This window comes from Aethalodelphis obliquidens, unplaced genomic scaffold (assembly GCF_003676395.1).
Source record: "Aethalodelphis obliquidens isolate GAN/ISIS:26980383/991018 unplaced genomic scaffold, ASM367639v1 scaffold15, whole genome shotgun sequence".
NCBI classification, from domain to species: domain Eukaryota; kingdom Metazoa; phylum Chordata; class Mammalia; order Artiodactyla; family Delphinidae; genus Aethalodelphis; species Aethalodelphis obliquidens.
The window spans coordinates 22,582,385-22,599,743 of NW_020837959.1; positions in this window are offsets into that span (position 1 = coordinate 22,582,385).

The following is a 17,359-nucleotide window of genomic DNA, read 5'->3' on the forward strand; positions in this document are numbered from 1 at the left end:
ACTGCTATGTTTTTCTGTTTATTCTTAACTTGCTATTTTTCTTGTCATTCGTGACATTTTTAATCTTGTTATTCTCATAACTTTTTCTTATTGCCTTTTTTCTTGTTATTCTTTTACTTACTCTTTCTCATATATTTCTCTCTTCTTTTTACTTTTTGTTAAATGTTAATGTGATTTTGATTTTTCTCTGCTTTCCCTGAAAGCAGTTTCCCTTCCTTCAAACTTTTTCAGCATTTCAGTAAGAAGAATCTTTTCAAAATTAAGTATTTCAGTATATAAGCAAATTAACAAATTCATTAATTATATTTTAGTAATCCTTTTTATCTTTAGTGTATTGGACAGAGCTTTACCCATAGACAACACATAAATATTGATTGAATACTGCATGGTCTATTTATGATACAGAAAGTTCTCTAATTTAAGATAGTCTTGATGGTAGAGTATAATATATATCAATTCTATTCCATTAACCCTTCTAGGATTTTTGTGGAATTTTCTTTAAACTTGTAGAAAAGTAAAAACAGATCAGCATACCACAAAGCCTCTACTTCCTTGGTCATAAAAGTGTGTACAAAAAACTATATCACGGGGCTTCCCTGGTGGCGCAGTGGTTGAGAGTCCACCTGCCGATGCAGGGGACACGGGTTCATGCCCCGGTCCGGGAAGATCCCACATGCCGCGGAGCAGCTGGGCCCGTGAGCCATGGCTGCTGAGCCTGTGCGTCCGGAGCCTGTGCTCCACAATGGGAGAGGCCACAACAGTGAGAGACCTGCCTACTGCAAAATAATAATAATAATAAATAATAATTCTAATAGGAATATAGAATATGGGCAGGTTTTGTCTAAATGTCTCATCAGCAGGAACAAATTCATGTCTATATAATTTAATTTGCTTCGGATCAGACAATCATTCTTTCCCAATCATCCACAAAGACTAAACAGGTTCCCTAAAAACTAATGAAACTAATATTGTAGAAGCCTATTTAGAACTGCTTTCATTGTCAGAAGCTCAATTATCCCAGGAAGTTTAAAATCAGTTAGACTTTATATATAAAGCATGGAAAGCTGACCCAATTCTCCACCTCTTATTATCATTCAAACACTTCCACCATTCTCATTGGAACATCTTTCATAATCTTAAACATTTTATATATTCCTGATCTCTGCTATGTGTTTCCCCATCACCTTCATGCTGTAGGAGAAACTTCACTTTCTCCTGAGGATACTTCTTCCCTGTATGCTTAAGCTCACTAGAGATTTTGCACATCCTGCCTTTTTTTAAGGCATTCCACATTGCACAGGAGCTACACAAGACATAATTTACCTTCCTGTTTTTCATTGTCATTTCCATACCATTTCCCTTCTTCCTTCAAATAAATACCACAGCTCTTCTGAGGTTCATGTCATCAGATTTATATACATTTTGTAGTTGTAAACATTCACAAAACTTTCATTATTCTAATTCATCACAAATGTTATCACTAGGGCAATGGTCTTCATCCTTTCAGTATGTCAGTATTTCCTCATTACACAGAATCTTTTCAATAAGCTCCTCAACTACTTTTTGTCACTTTCAAGATCTTGAACTCACCCACCTTACCTAGCTAATAACATTATCAATAACTGAACAGTCCCCACAATCTTCATGCTAATCATTCCTGACTTTCACTTCCTATATTTCCAAGCTGTTGCTGAATCTATTGCCACCTTTTTAAAATTTCTTCAGTCTCATAGAGACTGCCAAAACTTTGACTACATCACCTATCTTTTGGCTACCTATCACCCTCAACTCATGTCATCACATATCTCTTCATTTTCTCCTACTTCTAACAGAAATTCTATCAGCGTTCTAACATAAATAGATAAATAGAACCAGTAGGATATATGCATATGTATATATGTGTATGTATGTATATACATGTATATATGTGCATATGTATATACATGCACATACACATACAAATAGTAAAAAAAAATACAATAAAAGAAGGAAAAAGAGAGTAAAACTGGGGATTCAATAAGCTTTCATGCTTTTTAAATTTTTCCAAAATCTATATTTAATATATGTGCTCACTTTCATACTAATAAGAAAATTATGACTTTTTAGGCTTCACCTACCCAACATGACATATATACCAAATATGTGCCCAACATGCTAATATGAGTTTCAATTTAACTTTGTATTTAAGATAACTGACAAAGCTTTATAAAAGAACACCTTGACTTATCACAGTTATTCATTGTTTGCTAAAATGGATAATCGATTCCATTTTTAGTAAGTTACCATTGATGTGGTAATTTTCCTATCAGATATTGGTGTAGTGTAATGAGTAGTTATATCCTAGTAAAATACAAAAAAGGATTTCAAATCTCTGGTTTCTCTCATCTCTAAAATTTCTCAGAAAATCACACTTCAGTGTTCAAGATGAAAAATGTGAAACTATCATAATATTTCACATAGTCGGATTGAAGTCTCATTTTTCCTGTCAAGCTACCCTTTTCTGGTGACAACACTAAGAATTGGGAAGTATGAACTCTGTGGTCTTACCTAAAACGGAAAATGGCTTCCATCTCCATGTCAGCCAGCTTTCTGATTGAGAACTAAAGATACATAATTAAAATTTACAGAAAGTTTCCCATATTTCAAAATCTACTTCCCTCCAGTATGCCATACAACCTTAGTCAAGGGACACGATGTTTTCATAATTATATGATATACCCATCTAGGTGGAGCCAGCTTAGTAGAAATAAATGAAACGATTATTTTATTTGAATTTTCAATGTTAATTATAAATAAAACAAGAGCTAACATTTTCTGATACCTAGTCATTTAGATAAGATTTTATATTTTTAATCTTACTGAATCATCATTAATTTTTAATAGAACCCTGAAAGGAATGTATTAATTGTAGTAAAAACAAAAAAACTAAATTACCAAAGCTTAACTCATTTTAAGTCACAGAACTTATTGAAATAAAAGATTTCCAAATATAAATATAAATTTACAGTTTAATTATGTAGATATTTATATATCTAAAATAGAAATCATATTAATTTAGATATTTCAATGAAAATAAAATATTATAAATAGATTATTTTAAATAATTAAAGTTGGCACAAACTAAAATATCTGTAACATATTAGGTTTGGTCTTCTCAGAAGTATTCTAATAGGTGGACATTCAAATGTCAGCTAAGAAATTTCAAGGGAGCATAGTTATATTGTCTTTTTATTGAAGACTACACCATATAGTTGACTAAACTTATTAAAAAGGGAAAAACAAGCATACACAAATATACACACACATCTATATACACAAATACATATATATATAAACCTCTCTAAAATTTAAATTGAATATCTATAGGAATTCTTATATTTTGACATTTCTTTAAATATACATTAGGAAAAATCCTTATAATATTTATTTTCTCAATTTGAGATCATGTAAACAAGGAAATATCTGTAACCGATTTGCAATTTGAATGCTTCTCTGGTTTCACTGAGGTGAGAAAATAGCTAGAAGGTAAGCCAAATGACTTGGATTAAACTTACTTAAATATTAATTATTTTAATACATAAAGAGTTATTTACTTTGTCCCTATTAACTACCTGTTTGAAAGTTATGAGTATGTGGAAGAGTTTAAAAAATTTAAGTTCAACTATAATCACTGTGCTGTGCATAAGATCTCCAGGACTTATTTATCTACTACTTACAAGTTTGTACCCTTAAACAACATCTTCCCAATTCCCCCGCCTCCAGACCCTGGTAACCATCATTCTATTGCCTATTTCTACAGATTTCAGCTTTTTTAGATTCCACATATAAGTGATATCATGCAGTATTTTTCTTTCTCTGTCCAACGGATCTCCCTTCGTATAATGCCCTCAAGGTTCATCCATGTTGTCACATATGCCATGATTTTCTTCTTTCTCATGGCTGAATAATATTCAACTGTGTGTGTATGTGTTTGTGTGTGTATAAAACATCTTCACAGAAATAGAATAATCCTAAAGTTTTTATAGAACCACAGAAGACCGCAAATAACCAAAGCAATTCTGAGAAAGAAGAACAAGGATGGGGCATCACACTTCCTGATTTCAAACTGTACTACAAAGCTATAGTAATTAAAACAATATGGTACTGACATAAAAATGGACACATAGTCCAATGGAACAGAATAGAGAGACCAGAAATAAAATACCACATATAGTCAACTAATATTTACAAGGGAGCCAAGAACATTCAATGGGGAAGTGATAGTCTTGTCAACAAATAATGTTGACAAACCCAAATAACAACATGCAGGAAAATGAAATTAGACCCGTATTTTATACAAACCCACAAAAATTAACTTAGAATTGATTAAAGACTTAAACAAATGACCTGATACTTTAAAATTTCTAGATGAATACACAGGGTGAAATCTCCTTGACATTGGTCTTGGAAATGATTTTTTGGGTATGACACCAAAAACGAAAGCAACAAAGGCAAAATCAACAAGTAGGACTACATCAAACTATACATATTATATATTGATATTTATACACATATACAGTCTATCCTTATTATTCACATATTCTGTATTTGAAAATTTGCTTACTTGCTAACATTTATTTGTAACCACAGAATTAATATTCAAGGTGCTTTAATGGTCATTTGTGGAATTGTGCTACACAGTGAAAAATTTGAGTTACCCTACACTATATAATAAATACCTATGAGTAGAAAAAGTAGATATGGATAATTAGAAGAATAGCTATGAGTATTACGATCCCTGAAGTCAACGAATAGACCATTACCAGCATCTTAGAATACTCTTACATGCCTTCGCACTTTTGAAAGCCCTTTCTTTCCTCAAAGAAATAATCTCTACTTTTCCTGACCTTTGTGATAATTGACGTTTGCATTATCTTACAGATTTTACCACCTATATATGCATCTCTAAAATTTATAGTTCAGTTGTGCTAGTCTTTAAACATAATAGAAATGAAAGTACACTAGATGTATTTTTGTGTGTCTTGTTTCACTCAATGATATGTTTGTGAGATTTATCATGTTTTATTGTGGAATCATGTTTGTTGCAGTAAAGACTAATTTGTATGAATTTACCAAAATATATTAATCCATTCACTCTTGATAAAACTCTTTTATAAATTTTACAGCTATTACAAATAACTCTGTTAGAACTCTACATGAATATAGAGGGAATGCATAAAATATGAATTTCTGTTGAATATGTATATCTAATATGTATATTTACATGTACATTTGTATATATATGCAGTATGAATTATATATATATGCATAAATTTGCAGAGTCTTAGGGAATGCTAAAATTCCTTTTTTATTGAGAATTCATATGTCATAAAATTCACCAATTGTAGTGTAACATTCACTGATTTTTAATAGGTACAATGTCATGCAACCTTCACCACTATCAATTTTATAATATTTTTATTACCCGAAAGCCACCCCATATGCTTTAGCTATCTCACCACAATACCCTTATCCCACGCCTAGCTGTAAGTAACTTCTAATCCGCTCTCTTTAGATTTGCCTGTTCTGGAAATTTCATGAAGTGGAATCATGCAGTGTGTGGACTCATGTGTCTGATTTCCTTTATTGACCATAATATTTTCAAGATTCATCCATTCATGTATCAGTACTTCATTCTTCTTATGGCTGAATAATATTTGTGTGACTATACCACATTTTCATTATTCATTCAGTAGTCGATGGCTATTTGGCTTGTTTCCACTTTTGGGCTATTATAAATAATGTTGCTATGAGCAGTGCTATACAAGTTTTATGTGTGAACATATGTTTTCAATTATCTTGGGTGAAAGTTCATTTTGATTCTACTACATGGTTTTTTAGTCATTACACCAGTTTCTGCTCTCACCAAGTAGATGAGACTTTCTATTACTATACATTCTCACCAACACTTGGTATTCTGAAACTTTAAAATTTCACCCAACTTGGTGAGTGTGTAGAGGTATCCCACGGATTTGTTTTATGTTTCAGCGATTTCTAAAGAAGTTGAGCACTGTCACGTGTATATAGGCCATTTGGATTTCCTCTTTAGTGAAGTGCATATTCAATTCTTTTGACAAATTTTTTCTACTGTGTAATTATTTTTGACTTGTCAAAATTTTTTTAGGTATTTGGAAACTAATTCTTTGCCCATGATATGTGTTAAAATAATATTTTCCTTCTGTGTTTGCGTTTCACCCCCTTTCTTTTGAGTGTTACTGTCATTCATTTCAATTACATTAACAAATTATTTTTTATGGTATTTTCTGTGCCTTATTATATAAATTCAAGTATACAGAATGAAGATATTTTTTCAATATTACTCTTAAATCTTTATAATTTTTTCTTTTATATTTAAGCACTTTAAAGATGTAATTTATTTTTATATGAGGTGAAAGTAGTGATCAAATTTTTTTCACCAATATCGTTTAATGATTCCAACATAATTCATTGAAATATTCATTCCTCACTGAGCTGTATTGCCATTTCTATCATATATCTAGTCCCCATTTAAGCATGGCTGTTTCAGAGTTGTTATTCTCTTACACAGGTCTATGTGTTTATACCTGCAGCAACATCACACTTTCATAATATATCTTGATACCTCACAAAGCAAGTCCCCTCATCTCACAATTCTTTTTTAAGAAATGCTTGACTAATTTTTTGGCCCTTCATACTTGTATAAAATTGTTTTATCAACTAGTCAAATTCCTCAGTAAACTTCTTTGAATTTTTATTGGGATTACATTGAATTTACACATTAATTTAGAGAGAATATAAATTATCAATATGAAGTTCTCCAGTTCAAGAATACTTTATAGGTTTCCATATTTTGATTCATCTTTAATCCTAATAAATGTTTTCATATTTTTTATTGGATTCTTTTGAAACTTTATGAAATACATACCAAATTACATCTCAAAATTTTCATGCTCTTAAAAATATAATTTTTTCTGAATTTAATATTCGACATGTTAACATTGCTTAATTTTAAAATATTGCTGGTATATATGGGTATAATTTTTGTATATTTTTGGTATCCACAAACCTTTTTAAACACTTCTCTGAATTTGAAAGTTATTCTTTGGAATACTTGATATTCTACTACATACATACATACATATATACACATATTAACTCAATGATGAAATATCCTAAGCTGTCCTTCTGACAATTTATTGCCTAGTACTGCAATGTTTTTATTTTTCCTTTATGCCAAACATAACTAAACAATTACATAAAGTGCTTTAGCAAAATTTTTTGAAAATGCAAATGATTTACATATATAAAATCATTTACAAATAATTACATTTCTTTTTGTTTTTAATTTTTCTAACTTAGTACTGTATTTATTTTATTCTTTGTCTTATGGAACTGGCTAGATTCTTTATTGCAAAGATGATTAAAATTGATAATGATGAGCAAGGTATACCTATAGGACTTTAAAGATGTAGGCTTGCAACTGGCATACCATCATTTCTGTCTGTTTCTGTTGGTTACAAGTCACGTGGCCAAATCTGAGGTCAAGGTGCAGGGAAATAAATTTCACCTTTTTAGTGGGGAGGACTGGAATCTCACTGGCAAAGATTATGGGAAAAGTGTGGAATGAAGAATTGGGACTGTTAATGCAATCTCCAACAGTATATTTCTTTTTACCAAGTTTTTGAAGATTACTTTTCCATGATTTACCATACAGCAAAATTTTTGCTAGAGGTTGTGGTTTTATTAGATAAATTGTAGTTTTATTAGATAGACTACTATTATATGCTGGTTCCCTAGAAGCAGTTTCTGAGACAAAGTTTGGCATTCAGAATATCCTAAGTTATCAGTGCATGTGAGGAGGGTTGGCAGAAACAGGATTGAGTAGAGGTGAACATCAAACTGCAATATGACCCCAACAAACCTTGGGTGACTCAGGAGGGTCCTCTAGAGAGACATATACTATTGAAGTTGTCTCACATAGGGCTCAATGTGCAAGATATTATACCCCTACTGTGATCAGTCATTGGATATGGACTGTCCTAGGGAAGCTGTTCCCTTGGGTTAAGCAGTTCTCTGCACTGGAGCAGACTCTGTGAAGTATCTGAGAGTTGGAGGTGACCTGCTGACAGCGTTTCCAGCTGCTGGTGCAGTATGTGCTTCCTTAAAGGGGAATCAGAGCAAACCATTTCCTGGTCCATGACACCTGTATCACTTTAAGAAAAATTGTTTTCTTCTCCCAGTCAAATAGGAATGTTACATATCATCAAATTTTTCTTTCACAAATAATACATTTTATCAATTTTATTAAATTATTAGGAAGTCACATTTTTTTCTCCTTTAATCTGTTAATGCAGTGAATTGAATATTTTCTAAAATACATTGAACCTTGAATTCTTGGTACCGACCCAAATTTTTTCTCCCACTTGTATCTTTGAGCAACATTCTGGATAATTTCTTCTTATCCATCTGCCATTTACCCAATGGTTCTCAGACATGTATTAGCTGCAGTTAAGCATATCAACTGAGTTATTAACTTTGGTTATTGTCTTTTTTACATATAGGACTTTTTTTCCTCTGCAATTTTTCTCAATAGTTTATCTTTTCATCTAAGCATTTTCCTTGCTTGAACTGCTCAGTGCTATGACTTCCTTGCAGCCTTTGGAAGTAGGGAGGATGTCGGTTTATTACTGGCTCCCTCTCATTCTGTGAATTTAGCCCTTTGTGTCCTAACTTCATGGAGCAGAGAGCATCTTATTAGAATTCTTCCTTGAATGGACCTGTATCTTGACTTCCATCTCCCCACTTCCAGCTCCCTGCACACAATTTTGTCAAATATAAAGTTGAGGGTCATCGTTTGGACAAATGCTCACAGAACAAACAAGTTTAATTTCTCTGCTCAACATCTGGGGTACTGCTTTTACTTTGATTTTAGACTGGTGTTTTATTAGCTTTTTTGATGATTATTACTTTTCTAATTTAAATATATGATCTGTATTTTCAGTTGTTTTTAATGAGAGGATTTGATTAAGATAGACTTTCCAGCCATATTACTAGAAATAGAAGTCAGATTCATATATGAAAATTATGACCTAAGGATTATAAAACACAAATTCGGTGCAAATAAACTGGTGGAAAAAACAGTAAACCCCTGTATGAAGCTTCCTGTGATTGGGAAAACCAGTAAATTAACATTATACATGAGCTGCTTAGTAGATTCATACACACTTGTGTAAGATATTTATGGGTACAGGTTAGAAATTCAGTTTCCATTTACTTCAAAGAAAGAATTTATTTTCTTTTTTCTCCACATATCAGAGCACTCCTGGAAAGGATTATTCTACATATCTTATGGACCATTGCTTTTCAAAAGTAGAGTCTCAAGGTTGTGAGGTTGATTTAATATATCACAAACAGTAATTTTAATCTAAGAATAATAAAAAATAGAATGAAATAGAAAATAACAGAATATATTACACATAGTAAGTATAAGAATTGCATATGATGCTTTTTTTCACCTAGATACAAGAATGTATACTGGCACTTAGGGTAAAAGTAATTCATACTCTGGGTCAAAAAAATTTGAAAGTCATTGCAATAGATTGAGGGAACAGAGTGAATACTAAAAACTCCATTCCACATATCTTGAAGGAAGACAGTAGTTCTTCTGTTTCATTTAAAACTATGGAGAGTAAACCAGTCTGCATTTAAAATATAACAAGCCTATGTTAACATTCTATTATTTAGAATAGTTATAAAGAAATGCAATATACCATGGTGTTGTTTAATCTCAAGTAATCAGTATTTAGATTTTAAATATCTAGATCACCTTTGCTGTCTACCTTTTCTTGATTTTTTTTACCTCTATCACTATGTAAGCAGTAGAAAGACTATGAAAAACCTAAACATGCAGATTTAGTTTATCAAAAAACCCAAACCAAACAAAAAAAATAATAACTTTAGTTTCTGAGAAAATTATAAAACAAATAGGCTCAACAGAGTATTTTTGTACTCTGGGAATTTAAGCAAACAATTTCCAGTTATTATAATCAAATGAAAAACTGATAGTAATTGATAAGTTTATACACTATATTTAACATTTTCTAGTCTCACAATTGTTTAATTTTGATATAAATGAATTTTAAGAGAGTCAGAAACAAAGATGAGTGTATTTTCACAGTGATAGATATGATATACTCTGTGTATTTCACATCAGTAGTCTGAAAAGAACTAGGAACAGCAATTTTCGATTTATTCAATATAAGTAATGACTTTTACTGATTGTTTTGTGTCCATCCCGTGCTCTGAACTACATTATATTTGTATAGCAGGTATAAGCACAGTTTATAATTTGTTAGCAGAAATACATCTTGCAATTAGTTTGCTTTAGAGAGCTGACCTCATCAGTATTACCTGGAGAATGCCATCTAACATTGACAGCATTCTCTTAGTTAAAGATAGAAAGCTGTCAAGATTTCCATTAAATTTGTATTCCCAGAGGTTTGTAACTCTGCTTCTAAAAATGCCAGACACATAAACTCAGCATGCAAGGTGTTAGCAAGGTAGTTTATTTTAAAAGGATGACTGTTTATAAACTGTGAAAATGTCTTTCAAGTTTAAAAAGGCAGCAAGGCAGTATGAATATCTACGTAAGGAATCATCTGTATTAATACCACTTTCGTGTTCCTGTCAATCCTGCTGATGTTAAAACCGGAGAAGGATAATGATATAAGTACAGTTGACTGGAAATTTCATAGTGTGCAGACAGTCATTATTGTGTCCTTAGCTGTTCATACATATGTTCAGTAAGCTATTTTTTTTTTAATTGTAAGGATATCCCCAAATCAAGACATCAGAGTGGTTTTGCAGAATCTGAGATGGAACTTATCCTTTAAGAATGAATGGCATAGGGCTTGCCTGGTGGCGCAGTGGTTGACAGTCCACCTGCCGATGCAGGGTATACGGGCTCGTGCCCTGGTCCGGGAAGATCCCACGTGCCGCGGAGTGGCTGGGCCCGTGAGCCATGGCCGCTGAGCCTGCGCATCCAGAGCCTGTGCTCCGCAACGGGAGAGGCCCCAACAGTGAGAGGCCCGCATACCGCAAAAAAAAAAAAAAAAAAAGAAGGAATGGCATAGCTTCACAGAAGCAGAGCAAAGGTACAGACTTTCAATTATAAGATGAGTAAGTTCTGGAGATCTAATACAGCATGTTGACTATAGTTAGTAATACTGTATTGTATACTTGAAATTTGCTGACAGAGTAGATCTTAAATGTTCTCACACACATGCACAAAAGATAACGATGAAAAGCAAAAAAGAAGAAAGTATGGCATATTTTAGTCCTAGATCTAACACTTACTGTCTGCTGGTGGAAATCAAATTAATATGAACATTAATTACTCAAACTGTAAAGCAAGAATAATGATAATACCTTGCCAAAGATACATGCACTGAGTTCTGAGAAATAAGGCATGTAAAATTTACAAGCTGGAAAGTGCAGCATTAACATTATGACTCAGGGTACTTCGAGTAAGGTGCCTCAACATAGATTTCTTTTATTTTAGTGGGAGGCAGCCTCAGGTACTGATTTGTTGGAGTTCAGTGGTATCTGGTGTGAGCAGCCTAAGGCATTCCCCTTATTCTGGTCTCAATAATTGCAAGAAAGAGAGATTTTTTTCTATTGGTGAATGTTTCTTTCAGAGACACTATTGTCCACACTCATTAACCTTTCAACCATAAAAGTCATTTGGGGGCATCTGGCTAAAATATAGTCACAGTGACGAGATTTATCCTCCTGACTGAAATAACAAAAAAAATAAAACCAAACAAACCAAACAAACAAACAAAACACACAGATCAAAGGTTTCCAAGATAATGGGCCTCAATAAATGAAGGAGAGTGAGTCCGTGGAGAATGGAAATAAACAGGGTGAGCTGTATGGTTGGCCTGGCTTATTGACTTGAAAGGGCTTCCAGGCTATAGTGCAAAAATGGGGAACAAAGGCAGAACCTGGTAGTCTCCCTGAGTTAAGGAGGTGAAACTGAGATTTGGGGGAACACAAGGCAGTTACAGTCCACAAGGCAGACTATGGGAAATGAGACCAACACAGGGAGAGAAGAACCCCGAAGATTTGAGAGAATCCTTATTAAGTATTGAGAAGAATATTGACCCATGCATTTGTACAATGAGACTACATTGAAGAACCATCCAAGAAGATTATTAAGAACAATACTCAGAGCTCACATGAGGCCAAGCAAAAGTACATATTCCCATTAGCCAAATTAGAATATCTTAAAATTCTCACAACATTCATAAGTATTTTGCCTCTGTAGTGGGGAATAAATTAGCTCTAGAAAAGAAATTGCTCATATCTACATAACAAATTTTAAAAAGAAAAACCCAAAAGTATCAAACTGTTTCCAAGTAACTTAAGTGTATCCCACAACAGTACTCAAGAATATTATGGGAGAACAAAAATGTATAACCTTCAACCAAAGTTACTAGCCTTAAAGAGGCAAGAAAAGGTAACCCATAATGAAAAAAGAAACAATCAAATTGACCCAGAACCTTCACAGATGTTAGGATTGGCATGTGAAAGCAATAAAACAGTTATTAAAACTTAATTTTATTGCATATATTCGGAAACAAGTAGAGACATGGGGGGTGTAAAACAAATTCACTAACTGTAGAGATACTAATGCCAACAGCTAAGATGCAATTACAATGGATAGAATAAATGGCAGATTAATATTTGCAGAAGAAAATTAGAAAATAAGAAATAAGAAAATATTAGAAAATAAAAACAAAAAAAACAAAACAAAAAAAAGTGGCCAGAAAAAAAACCACATTACATACAGAGGAACAAAGGGGAAAAGAAAGCAGATTTCTTGCCAGGACACTGTATCTGAGCAGATAATGGAACAATGTCTTTTTCTTTTTTTTCTTTTTGCGGTACGCAGGCCTCTCACTGTTGTGGCCTCTCCCGTTTCGGAGCACAGGCTCCGGACGCGCAGGCTCAGCGGCCATGGCTCACGGGCCCAGCCGCTCCGCGGCATGTGGGATCTTCCCGGACCGGGGCACGAACCCACGTCCCCTGCATCGGCAGGCGTACTCTCAACCACTGTGCCACCAGGGGAGCCCTGGAGCAATATATTTAAAGTACTGAAAGAAGAAATTTATCAACACAGAATTCTATAGACACCTGTAATATCTTTAAATAATGAAAGCAAAAATTGACACTTTCAGAAATATAAAAGTTGAAGGACTCAATCACTGTCAGGCCAGCTCTACAAGAAATGTTAAAGTTATCCTTCAGTCAGAAAAAAAAGTGTACCAAGTTTAAACATGGATCACAAAGAAGGAAAAAAAAGTAAGAGAAATGGTATTGATGTATAGTTGCTAGCTATATACATATAATTTAAATCTCTTTTAAAATATGAACTGTTAAAAATAATGAATTTTAGTGTTAATACATATGTATAAGTAAAACGTATGCAAACAATACCATAAAATTTGGAAAGGAGGGAAACACAGTAATATTGTTGAAATGTCTTATGTCATACATCTGATAAAATATCATTTGCATGGGAATTGTGATAAGGTAAAGATACATATAAAATAAAAAGCACTATTGGAATAAAAATAAGAAATGTGGTTAATAAACCAACAATGAAAAACTGAATCATAAAATATAGTGAATCCAAAAGACAGAAAAAAAGGAAAAAAGATTTGGAACAAATAGAAAAACAATAGCAAGATAATAGACTTAACCTAACCATATTAATAACATCAAATGAAATTGGTCCAAAACCCCTAATTAAAGGGAGAGATTGTCAGACTGGACAAAAAAGCAAGGACAAACTTTTCGTTGCCTTTAACATGTACCTAAGATATAAAGAAATAAATAGATTAAAAGTAAAAATATGGGAAAAGTTATAATACAATTTGACTAATCAAAGAAAGCTGGAGTGGCTATATTAATATCAGATAAAATAGATTACAGAGCAAATAATATTACCAGAGACAAAGGAAATCTCTTCATAATGAAAAGGTATGTAAAAGTAATTAAAAATTCAAAATGTTGATGAACCTATTAACAAACTTACAAGATACATGAAGCAAAAATTAATAGAAATGGGGCTTCTCTGGTGGCGCAGTGGTTGGGAGTCCGCCTGCCGATGCAGGGGACACGGGTTCCTGCCCCAGTTCGGGAGGATCCCACGTGCCGTGGAGCGGCTGGGTCCCGTGAGCCATGGCTGCTGAGCCTGCATGTCCCGAGCCTGTGCTCCGCAACGGGAGAGGCCACAACAGTGAGAGGCCCACGTACTGCAAAAAAAATAAAATAAAAAAAAAATTAATAGAAATGTAAGAAAAAATAGACAATTCCACATTGATAGCCAGAGATTTCTATACCTTGTTTCCAATATTGGTTGAACAAGCAAACAGGAAATCAGTAAAAAATACTGAATAATAATCAAATTGACCTAATTGACATTTATACAACACTCCACAAAACAGCAGAAGAATACCCTTGTTTTTCTTTTTTCTTCTTCTTTTTCTTTTTTTTTTACAAGTGCACATGGAACATGGAACAGTTATCAATAAAATAAATATATTTTGGGTCACAGAAAGAATATCAGTAACTTTAAAAGGATTCTATTTAGATATTTTACAAAACACATTCTATGACCACATGAGATTAAGGAGGTTCCGTAAAAAACTAAAAATAGAACTACCATATTACCCAGCAATCCCACTACTGGGCATATACTCTGAGAAAACCATAATTCAAAAAGAGACATGTACCACAATGTTCAGTGCAGCACTATTTACAATAGCCAGGATATGGAAGCAACCTAAATGTCCATCAACAGATGAATGGATAAAGAAGATGTGGCACATATATACAATGGAATATTACTCAGCCATAAAAAGAAACGAAATTGAGTTATTTGTACTGAGGTGGATGGACCTAGAGTCTGTCATATAGAGTGAAGTAAGTAAGAAAAGTAAATACCATATGCTAATGTATATATATGGAATCTAAAAAAAAAAATAACTGGTACTGACGAACCTAGTGGCAGAGCCGGAATAAAGAGGTAGACATAGAGAATGGACTTGAGGACATGGGGTGGGAGGGGGAAGCTGGGGCGAAGTGAGAGCAGCATTGACATATATACACTACCGAATGTAAAATAGCTAATGGGAAGTAGCAACATAGCACAGGGAGATCAGCTGTGTGCCTTGTGATTACCTAGAGGAGTGGGATAGGGAGGATGGGAGGGAGGCTCAAGAGGGAGGGGATATGGGGATATATGTATACGTATGGCTGATTCACTTTGGTGTATAACAGAAACTAACACGGTATTGTGAAGCAATTATACTCCAATAAAGATGTTTTAAACAAAAATCAACAGACATATCTTTGAGATATGTCTCAAATATTTAGAAAATATTTTCAACTGAATGAAAAATAATATGTCAAAATTTGTTGGTTATTGTTAAAGTATGCTTTAAAAGAAATTTATAGTACAGTATGCATAGTAAAAATGCACATAAAGATGCAAGGTCTCATATCAATAACATCATTTATACCTTAGAAAACTAGAAAATAATGTGCAAATGTAACCTAAAATAAACAGTAGAATGGATATTATAAAAATCAGAGGAGAAATCTATACAACAGGATTTGGAAAAAGAAAAACCAAAAACTCATATTTTTAAGATCACTAACATTGATAAACTTTCAGCTAAACTACCATGAAAATGTAGGATGACACAAATTACTACTCTGAGAAATGAAAGATATGACATCCCAACATATTACACAATCTGAATGGCATAATAAATAATTATTATGAAATTATTGTAAGTTCTTTAAAAATGTTAGGGAAAACATAGTATGGCCAATTCCACCCAAAGTCTTCCAAAAATTTACAGAAGAGCTTTCCTCAGTCAATTTTATAAGACCTACATTACCCTGATACCAAAAATCATAGAAATAAATTAGATTGAGACAACCAATTACTGTTTCTTTTTTTGAGATATTATTATTATTATTTATTTTTATTTTTTTTGAATTTTATTTTATATTTTTATACAGCAGGTTCTTAACAGTCATCAATTTAATATGCATCAGTGTATACATGTCAATCCCAGTCTCCCCATTCATCACACACCACCACCCCCACCACTTTCCCCCCTTGGTGTCCATACACTTGTTGTCTACATCTGTGTCTCAATTTCTGCCCTGCAAACCAGTTCATCTGTACCATTTTTCTGGTTCCACATATATGCGTTAATATATGATATTTGTTTTTCTCTTTCTGACTTACTTCAATCTGTATGACACTCTCTAGATCCATCCACGTCTCAACATATGACCCAATTTCTTTCCTTTTTATGGCTGAGTAATATTCCATTGTATATATGTACCACTACTTCTTTATCCATTTGTCTGTTGATGGGCATTTAGGTTGCTTCCATGACCTGCCTATTGTAAATAGTGCTGCAATGAACTTTGGGGTGCATGTGTCTTTTTCAATTATGGTTTTCAATCCCAATAGTGGGATTGCTGGATCATATGGTAATTCTATTTTTAATTTTTTAAGGAACCTCCATACTGTTCTCCATAGTGGCTGTACCAATTTACATTCCAACCAACAGTGCAAGAGGGTTCCCATTTCTCCACACCCTCCCCAGCATTTGTTGTTTCTAGATTTTCTGATGATGCCCATTCTAATTGGTGTAAGGTGATACCTCATTGTTTTTTGATTGGCATTTCTCTAATAATTAGTGATGTTGAGCAGCTTTTCATATGCCTCTTGGCCATCTGTATGTCTTCTTTGGAGAAATGTCTATTTAGGTCTTCTGCCCATTTTTGGATGGGGTTGGTTGTTTCTTTAATATTGAGCTGCATGAGCTGTTTATATATTTTGGAGATTAATCCTTTGTCCATTGATTCATTTGCAAATATTTTCTCGCATTCTGAAGGCTGTATTTTCATCTTGTTTATGGATTCCTTTGCTGTGCAAAAGCTTTTAAGTTTCATTAGGTCCCATTTGTTTATTTTTGTTTTTATTTCCATTACTCTAGGACGTGGATCAAAAAAGATCTTGCTGTGATTTACGTCAAAGAGTGTTTTTCCTATGTTTTCCTCTAAGAGTTTTATAGTGTCTGGTCTTACATTTAGGTCTCTAATCCATTTTGAGTTTATTTTTGTGTATGGTGTTAGGGAGTGTTCTAATTTAATTCTTTTACATGTGGCTGTTCAGATTTCCCATCACCACTTATTGAAAAGACTGTCTTTTCTCCATTGTATATCCTTGCCTCCTTTGTCATAGATT